General features: G+C 27.2%; 1 pseudogene; it reads right to left on the bottom strand.

The window, feature by feature from the left end:
• LOC101498237 (tropinone reductase homolog At5g06060-like) lies at positions 1-2,933 on the bottom strand (annotated as a pseudogene).
• Between the last annotated feature and the right edge of the window lie 7,656 nt (positions 2,934-10,589).

Genomic DNA, 10,589 nt, shown 5'->3' with positions numbered 1-10,589 from the left:
TTAAAATATCAAACCTCCATCTGCAGTTATAAACTGTCCAGTGAATATGAAGCAGCTGGGAGACAAAGAAAAGCAACTAATGCTGAGATGTCCTTGGATTCCCCAATGCGACCGGCAGGTGTACTAGACGCTAGAGCATCCATGGTGATCTTATCCATATGCTTGGATTTCTTTAACAAAAAGCAGTTAAAATTATGGTTTAAGACCATTAATATTGCAGAATTAATAAGATAAGATGTATAAGTTGTAGCAAAAAAAACTATGTATCTATAAGTTAATTTATTAACTAATCAATCATTTTCATATTTGAACATGTATGGTATTGTTACTATAGTTCTGAATGCAATGAGATTTCAAACCCATTATATTAAGTGTCTCTTTTATTAAACATTTTGATAATCTAATATGATTTTAAGTAGTTAATTTAGTCTTCGAATGTATTTTTGTTAGTCAATTTAGTAGATAATAAAATTACTAACAAACAAGGAATAAGTGACCTGGAGTGGAGAGAAAAATGTTAAGTTGAGGGGAGAAGAACAAAATCTCTTTGTAAGTTGATTTAACTCTTCTAGAAGAGTCGGAGGAGAGTGAACTAAAACAATATAGTACCATTTAAAATTAGTTCCTCTTCTAAAACCAAACACAAAACTACTAAAAATTGCTCTCCTCTCGTCTCATCATTTGAACCAAACATTTCCCGACCAAAATAGTTGTTTGACATTGATTTATGTATTTTATGGGTTACTATAAAAACATGTATTACTCCCTTTTTTTTTACATTACAATTCTTTGTACATTAATTAAGAAATATAATTAATATTTTAAATTTCATAAAACCATAAATATATTATTGGTCTCTCCAAATATGTATTTGTTGGTTTTAGTTCATGTAAATTTTAGTTTGATTTTTGTTCTTATAAATATTTTTATTTTGTTTTTAGTCCTTGTTATTTTATTTTGGTCCCTGCAAAATTGATTTTTATTGAAATTGATCTATGCAATTTCTTATATCCATAATAATTAAAAGACTAAAATCAAATATTATATATATTGTTGTTAAAAACAAATATCAATCAGTCATTAAACCAATAATGTAATTGGTTTCTGTAACACAAATATTGATTGAATATAAAACGAAGATTGATCATATTGTTAAACGAAAAACGTTCTTCATTTTTTGACAAACTGAATAAAAGCTTTCAAAACCAAAAATGAACACACACGATTGTTAATCTACTTCAGAGATAAAGTCCTACGTCTGGGGGATTGGATCTGACTTTAAATTATAACTAATATGAAATAAAATGATTATAATATTTTTGCTTCTATGCTGCCAGTTTTTCTGCAACTTGCCTTATTTACGCTCTTCTTGCAATCAACATTGCATACTTTGACTTATATACTAGTTGGTTATAATTTAGGAGCAACAAATAAAAGTAATTACAACTAATTAACTGAAAACTAATTATCCAAAGTAACTATATATGTAACGTCTTTTAATTGAGTACCACTTATTTATATATATATATATATATATATATATATATATATATATATATATATATATATATGTGTGTGTGTGTGTGTGTGTGTGTGTGGAACAAAAACAAAAGAGTAAAGATAAATAACATAAAAAAAATATACCAAAAAAAAAATGCATAATTACATAAACAAATAAGATATTTAAGCCTTTCATAAAATATATTGTATAATTTTTGTTGAACAAATAATTTGAAGAAAAAATTTATAAATACTAGAAATAAAATTTAATTATTTTATAAAGAATAAAAACTTATTTAACCTAAATTAAAATATTAAACTAATCTTCTAAGTAAAATTTCTTGTGTCAAAAAAATATGGTTTAAATATTTATTTGGTCATTGCAATTATAATCTTTTTTGATTTTGCTCCTCGTAAGTTTTTTTGTTTGGTTAACATCCCTATAAATATAGTTTCATTTTAGAATAATTGTTCCATCCAAGTTTTGTTACAAAATTTTTAACACCGTTAAAATATAACCATTTAAAAAAAACCAAATATAATTGAATTATAACCTTTTTTAACCTAAAATTAATCTGAAATGTTTGAATCTTCTTCCCTAAAAACCTAAATTGTATCTTCTTCATCATCATTTCAGTCCTATTCCTCATCATAATTCTCATCATTGTCACCAACATCTCCATCCATTTGAGATTCATCACTGTATTCAAATTCAAATTCATCTTTACCATAATGTTTTTTCTTTGTCTAGTAGTACTTGTTGGAAAATGGTGGATTCTAGAATTGGCTCTCAATCAAAGTTTTTCTTTTTGAAAAAGTCCAAAAGTGGGAGTATAATTTAATTGTAGAGGGAGGAGGGGCAAAGAAGAAAGTCAAGTCTTAGCCCTAGTAATGGTAAAGGGGGATGAAGGTATTCGCTAGGGTGATATGGTTGAACCTTAAATCAAATTCATTCTGTTTTTCTATATTTTTTATGAATTACAACACAACCTGAAAAATTCTACAACGGGAAGAGGACTGAAACAATGAAGAAGAAGGTGCAATTTAGGTTTTTTTAAGAAGAAAACTGAAACATGTGAAGTTAATTTTAGGTTAAAAAATTTAGAAATTTAATTATATTTGATTTTTTTTGTTTGTTAAAAAGTAATTATGTTTTAACGGTGTTACAATTTTAGTAAAAGAAATTGGATGTAATGTCTATCTCAAAATGAAACTATATTTGCAGACCAAACAAAAAATTTACGAGAACTAAAATAAATAAAAATATTATAATTAAAAAATAAAAATTTTACTTTTACATTAATATTAATATTAATATGAAATATCACATACATTCCAAAAGGACAGTCTTAACAGATCCTGGAGCCACACATTTTGCTCGAATATTATCTTTTGCCCATTTCCAATGCTAAGTTCTTGGTAAATTGATTCATGGCTCCTGATTACAATATTTTATATATTTTGAATATTGTATCATATAATTTCTCTATTGATAGATATAAATAGAGCTGATAATTTGACAAACCTCTTTCTAGTACTCCAATTTTGTTTATTTTATTAAAAATAAATCAAAAAGGAAATATATATTAAAAAAGAAAATAAAAATAATTACAAGAAATAGGTTCATCAATTTACAATACCAAATCAAATTACAATTACAATCAAATTATAACCAAATCAAATTATAATTTTAAATTACAATTACAATCAAATTATAATCAAATCAAATTACAACCATAAATATTAAATCAAATCAAATTACAAATTAAAAATAAAGCCAAATTAAATTACAATAAAATTCAAACCAAACCAATTTAAGCCAACCTGCTTTAGCTCTGTTTTGTAGTTGTCCTTATTGCTACCTTTGTGTTTCTGATGCAATATCATGGTTGAGGTAGTAGCTTTTCCTTTGTAACTAATTAGAGAAACAAAAAAACATAATTTTTACAAGTCAACCATTGTACGCATGATAAATAACTTCTAAAGAACAACAATCATTACTATATGGTGGAAACTAAATATTAACAGATTATATTCACAAAAGTGAGTATCACAAATTAACTCTCACATAAGACAAAACTATTAATAAAAGTTATTAGAATAATAAACTTAATAGGATGAACAACATACTAAAATTTCAACTGAAACGGAAAACGTTTGTGGGATCAACATCCATCACTGATACTCAAAAATCTTTTTTCTCAGCCACACTATGCTTCAACCGCGACACCTTCATTTCTTTTTCCTTGTGCATGTTGCTTGTTGATTTCAACAATTAAAGATTTCAAATCCCTTTTTTTTCCTTATTACATATGGGCAAAATCCAAAAAAAACACACACACACATAACTTTTATATTTTTTTTCTTCTTTTTCTTTTAATTGGTGTGACCTCTAACTCGAAGAGGGATCCACCTAACATATCTCTCTCTCACTACACAACTGAAGTAAACCATTGTCATTTTGACAATCATATCATAAGTCTTAACCTTCTTCTTCGATAGTGGATTTCTCAACAATTCAAAACCATCTTTATTTGAATCTCCAATCAATATAGAAGTTCTGCCATTGTTCAATCAATGTTGTATTTGCATCGTCACAACAATTTTTATCTTTAGTTAGATCATCGCCATTAACTTCATTTGGCTGATCAGAAACCTCAAATATTTCGGATTCTTGTCTAGACTCACATGAGACATTTGCATTAACAATGTCTTTCAACGCTGGTATTTTGTGAACTCAACATCATAACTTCTAACAAGTTTCTTCATAACGAAATCATAAAACTTGTAACCAACTCCATCTAGACCATACCTAATAAACACACACTACCTACCTTTAACATCCTCTTTAGAGGTATGCACAAATGTTTTACATCTAAAAAAATGCAAGTGATTATAAAATATATTTTTCCCTGACCAAACCATATATAGTACTTCATATTGGAAGAACACACATGGTGAAAGGTTTAAGACATGCACAACTATGCTCCATGCTTCACCCCAAAACAATTGTCGAAGCTTTGTTTGCGACAATAAACAATTAACTCTTTCAACCAGTATCTTATTCCTCTCTCAACAACAACACCATTCAACTTTGAAGAGTTCAAATTTATAATTCATCTCTCTCTACAATAAGCATAAAATAATCTCAAATATTCATCTCTCTCTACAATAAGCATAAAATAATCTCAAATATTCATCTCCATTATCTATGCACTTCAACGCATTCTCAGTTTCATGCTCAACTAACACCTTAAATTTCCTAAACACGCTCAAAACATCATATTTACTCTTCAATGTGTAAATCTAAATCTTTTTTGAATGGTCATCAATAAACGTCATAAAATATGCATTTTCACAAGAGTTTTTGTCTTTAAATGATTGCATAGATGCATATGCATCAAATCAAGAATTTATGCTCTTTTAGGTGAGTGACTCAAAAATAAATTATATTCTTGTTTTTTTGCAAAATAATGATCATATTTCTTTAAGTGTGGATATCTCATGTTCGACAAGATATCTCACTTAGTTAGCTCAATCATATCTTTCTCGCTAATGTGACACAACCTCTTATGCTATAACTCAACTTTTTCAACTGGTTCAACTACATGAACATTTTTAATTATTTTTTCATGTTTCACATAAAGAGTAGATGATTTTGTACCTCTAGTAACAATCATAGAACCCTTGGAAATTTTCTATGTGCCCCACGAGAACCGATTATCACAACCTTCATCATAAAGCTTAGCCACTAAAATAAAATTCAACTGAATGTCTGGAACATGCTTTATGTAAGACTTATAATTTATTTATAACAAGAATTAAAGTTCACTGTCTAATTATGTCTTATGTTGTTTATTATTTTGTCTGTTTACCGTTTTCTTTGTTTGTTTGTAAAATTGTTGTAAGTGTCTGACTTGGAAATTAATCTATGTAAATTTTTTTTGATGTTTCTTTGATGTTATATGACTATGTGAATGTATTGACATTGTTGAAATTTCAAAAATAATTAATTTTTGAGTTTTTTGAAAACGGGCTAGATATACCCGCTGTTTAAATTTTGACAAACTCCATACGACACCAAAATTTAACCAGATATTTTTCTAGGATATTAATATTTTATTCAATAGTTAATGAAAATATCTAGATATTTCTTTACTATATAGTAAGACTTTGTAAGGACCAAAAAGAGTCACTTCACTATCTCTTTTTGTGTGTTAACTAGAATAAATTCATATGAGAAGTGATGGGTTAATAAAATATTTTAAAAATATTTTCAGATATCTAGTTAAAATTATTTGTAGGAGAATAATTTAATCGAATTATAGAGAATTATTATCGATAAATATTTTAAGACGTCATGCATTATTGTTAAATTTATCTGTCAATTGAACTACAACGAGAGTAGATATTTTTACTAAAGTAGATCTAAAAGTTAGTGATGTGATGTGATTATGATTAAGTGTTATAAAGGATATTGTGAGATTTAAAGATTAAATTTATGTGGTTAGAAATTTTTAGAGATTAATTTGGAAGGAGAAAAAAAAAACATTGTCCCCTCCAATCATTTTTGAGTAGCTTAGAGGCCTCCGATCACAAAACCTCCAACTACAAAGAGCTAAGGATCACTAGTTTGAGGTAGTCATTTCTCCCATCTTTTCTCTCAAATCCGTAAGCATGCATATATAGAGGAAAAATGATTTTATTTTATGTATTTTGAGCTTTAATCTTGCTTGTTAAACTACTATAGTTGTTATTGATGTTAGGAAGTTAAAAGAAACATTTTCAACTATTTTTATTTTTAAAATAAAAAATCCTAAGTAAGGGAGTAAAATGAAAGTGTTTTTATTTTTTCCTTTGGTGCTTTGTTAATATTGAAATTAGAGGAGTTACTAATTTGAATAACAAAAAATAAAACCAATCCCCTAAAAAATTTAGTCAGACCAAATATGGTGTATCTTAAATTGAAAATTTGATTTTTGTGTGTTTGAGTAATGTAATGAATTGTTTTCAAACAAATAAGTTTAAACTGACAATAGAAATTTTATTAGAAGGTTTAAGTTAGTAAAATTATGAAGAGTTTTGCAATTGTGTTTAGTTATGTTTTTTTTAAGTAAAATGGTAGCTAGATTTAAAGTGTTTGGGGACCAAAGTGATGTATTTTAAATAAATAAAAATACAAAGTTGTGAAATGGGAATTTTAAAGTAAGTGAATGATTGACAAAAAAAAAATTGATTAGTTTTCTTGAGTAATGTAACCTTGAATTAAATTTTATAATTCACTGTGTTTATGTAGTTAGCTCCGTGTGTATTCAAGATTGTTGTCACCGAGTTAGCGATGGGAAGAACTATGAATATTTTATGTTTGTTGAGTTGAATTTTGTAAGGAAAATAGATAGAAACAAAATAGTCAAGGCAAATTTTTTTGGAATAAATTTTGAAATAAAGGGGTAAATGAATTGTTGTGCGTTATTTCAATTCAAAAATATTTGAGCGGTAGAAATTTTATGAACTTTAAAGAAGTTAGATAAAGGTTCTCTTTTGATTTTTAACGGTGGTATGAATAAAAAATTTGGAGTCGTTTAAAGTTTGAAAGCATATAAGTTGTTGTCCTTGATTATTTAAGGTGTTTTAAACTAGATTTGGAAAATTTTGTTAAGAACTTTGACGAGTAAAATGGATTTTAGCCGAGTGGTATATATATAGAAAGAGAGTTCCAAATTTTGTTTAAAGGTTGATTTTAGGTTTACCTTATTATTAAGGTGTTAAAGGTTTTATCATTGGGGTTTTTTGTGAAATCAAGATTTTCACCTTTATTGATTGAACTAAAAAGTTTTAGTCATTGATATTAAATTTTCAATTTTTATGAAGAAATTTAACTTTGAGAAACAATGTTTTAAACTTCATGACTCTGAGACTAGTTCATATAAAAAATATATATAAGGGTTCAAACTTTGTATATAAAAGAGGTTTGAAAGAGAAATATTCACTTTATGAACAAAGTTTCAATCTTAAGTTTTGAAGTTGAAAGTTTTGATTTTTATAGTAAAAATGTTAACTTTATGCTAAAATTCGAGGTTGAAGAAGCATTTAGTGTTTTGAAAAACAATGATAATTTTGGATTTTGATATATGGTTTTATTAAGAATTAAGATTTTAGTTGGAAACTTTAAAGAAAATTGTGAACTTGAAAAATATTTTGTTTATACGAGAAAATGTGGTTTTTGTGTGAAACTTTATTTACATATCATAGTTAGAATATTGGAACTCTTAGTCTATCAATTAAGTGTAGTTGGTCATTATTCAATTGATTGATTAAAGCATGCAAATGTTGGTCATCTCAAACATGTAAATAAAATATTATGAAAAATTAATTGAGATAATTAATAAGAATCCAAATTAAAACTACAATTAAAACTAAAATATACTAAAAAATATTTCAATCACAAAATCTACAAAAAATTCTATAAAAAAATTTAGTTACTCATTGACATATAAAAAATAAAGCAATTAACAATAGTGTTCATCAACCTAAGAGAAAATAAATAAAATTCTAAAGGAGGATAATTTTTACTCCCTAATTTAAGATATTTTTCTCCAACTTCAACCACTACAAAATTTTCTAGTCTTCAGTGTATATTTTCTTTTTTTTTCTTCTTCTTAAAGTCTCACACGTATTGAATTTCTAACATGATGTTGAGCTGCTAACTATATATCTCCCTTTATCATACAAGTGTGTAGTTAATCAAATAATTGTTGAAGTTGCTATTCTTATGGAACAAATTATCTCTTTCACTCAAAAATATCCTATAGCTCATTATTTTTCTCCGGCAAGCCCACTGTTTTGTTTTTAAATTGGTCATCCATTCGGTCAACATATAAAATAAATAATATATAATATTATATATAACATAGTTGAATGCCAAGAAAGACTCAATCGATCAACTTAATCAAAGAATTAATATCAATTTGAATGCCCAGAAAGATAGACAAACTTGAACAATGAAAAATTAAAGCATGATTTTTCTAATCATAAGTTTTTGTTCAAAACAAATCACTACAACAAAAATTAATTTTAGCGGCAGTATAAATTGCCACTAAAATTAGTTGTGTCAATATGTAAATGATATAATATTTAGTTCAATTAATGGTAAGTTGTATCAATATTTTGTTAAGATGATGCAAAAAAATCGAATTTCAAATGAGCATGATGGGAGAACTCAAGTTTTTCTTGGGATTTCATATCCAACAAATTTAAGACGGTGTACTGATCCACCAAACCAAGTACACTAAAGAACTTCTCAAAAAGTTCAAAATGGATTAATGCAAACCATGAGTACTCCAATACACCCAATCTGTTCTCTTGATAAAGATGATTCAGGAACACGAGTTAATTAGAAAACTTTCAGAGGAATAGTAGGATTTGTGTCAAGACCAGACATTCTATTTAATGTTTGTATTTGTATCAGATTTTAGTCAGATCCAATAGAATCCCACTTAACAACAATTAAGAGGATATTCAGATACTTGAAAGGCACTACCAATTTAAGGTTGTTTTATAAGAAATCACCAAAATACAAATTAGTTGAATATTGTGATGCTGACTATGCAGGAATGAAACTTGAAAAGATAAGCACTGGTGGAAACAATACTTTTCTTGGTAACAATTTGATATCATGGTCCAACAAAAGGCAATATACAATTGGTTTGTCAACAATAAAAGCAAAGTGTATATCTATTACTGGTTGCAATACTCAATTCTTATGGATGAAACATCAATTAGAGGGTTACAAATTCTACTAAAGTAAAATTCCTATTTTTTGTGACAACACTTTTGCCATTTATTTAACCAAAAATCCAATTTTGAATTTTAGAGTCAAATATATTGAAATCAAAAATCATTTCATCAGAGATTTTATTCATATGAGAATTCTAGACATTAAATTTAGTGACACTGATCATCAGTGGACTGATATCTTTACAAAACCCCTTATTGAAGACAGGTTCAACATTATTAAAGAAAATTTGAACCTTGTTTAAATTATTGAATGATGATCTGATTAATATATGACATGCCTCTAATAAGATCAAACTTTTCAAGATCCATATCCATGTTTTATTAAATGTCATAATTTGAAGAACTATTACTCTTTTTGGCTGATGGCAAATGAGGAGAAAAAAAAATGTGAGAAAATATTTGAAAATCGGGAGAGAACAATATTGTGATTAGCTATTTTTAAATAAGGTGAGAACAAATCATAATATGCTCTGAGTTAGGGGAGCCTCTAATAAAATTATGTTTTATTTTATTATTAAATTGTTCACGAAAATGATGTTGTCATCAACAAAAAATGGGAGATTGTTGGAACCAATATGGTTTTGAAGAACAATTCCTTATTTGTTTTGTTGATAACAATAGGTATTTTTTGGAGAAAATTTAATATATTAATGTTCAAGCACTGATAAACATTCATTCTGATATTAGTGATAAGCATTCATTCTAATGTTACTAACAAAATTCACTTTGAAGTTGCTAATAAAGATGCCTATGATGTTTCTGATGCATCTGACTCCAATAAATACAACATGATATTGCTGCCTCTCATTCTCACATATGCACTCTATCATATGACTTTGAATATCAAACTCTAGTCATTAACTCTAACAAAAGTCAACGACGCTATAAAAAGTCAATGGTCCAAGATGTATCCTTTGATGGTGTACCCTTTGGTAATTCTATGTCACTTTCATATATATATAGAACATATCAAATAAGAGCAATTTTACAATGAGAGAGTGAGATCTTTTGATTTTGACCATACAACCATACATGGATGATTATGATTAAGAGTAAGTGACACAGAACCACTTAAAAAAGTAACATGACTTTTTCTTCTAATCTTGACCACCCATGTATGATTATGTGATCAAGATTTAACTCTCTCATTATAAAACACTTCTCATTTGTTATGCTCCGTGTATATATATATATATATTTGAAGATATATTTTACTAAGCCTCAATGCTCCAAAGGTTGTGTTCCGTCAAGAAAAGACTTGGAAAGATTCTAGACAAAGTCACAATTGGTTA

Source organism: Cicer arietinum, chromosome 3 (assembly GCF_000331145.2).
Source record: "Cicer arietinum cultivar CDC Frontier isolate Library 1 chromosome 3, Cicar.CDCFrontier_v2.0, whole genome shotgun sequence".
NCBI classification, from domain to species: Eukaryota; Viridiplantae; Streptophyta; class Magnoliopsida; order Fabales; family Fabaceae; genus Cicer; species Cicer arietinum.
The sequence above is the reverse complement of the archived record's forward strand: the minus strand, read 5'-3'. Positions and strand labels throughout refer to the sequence as shown.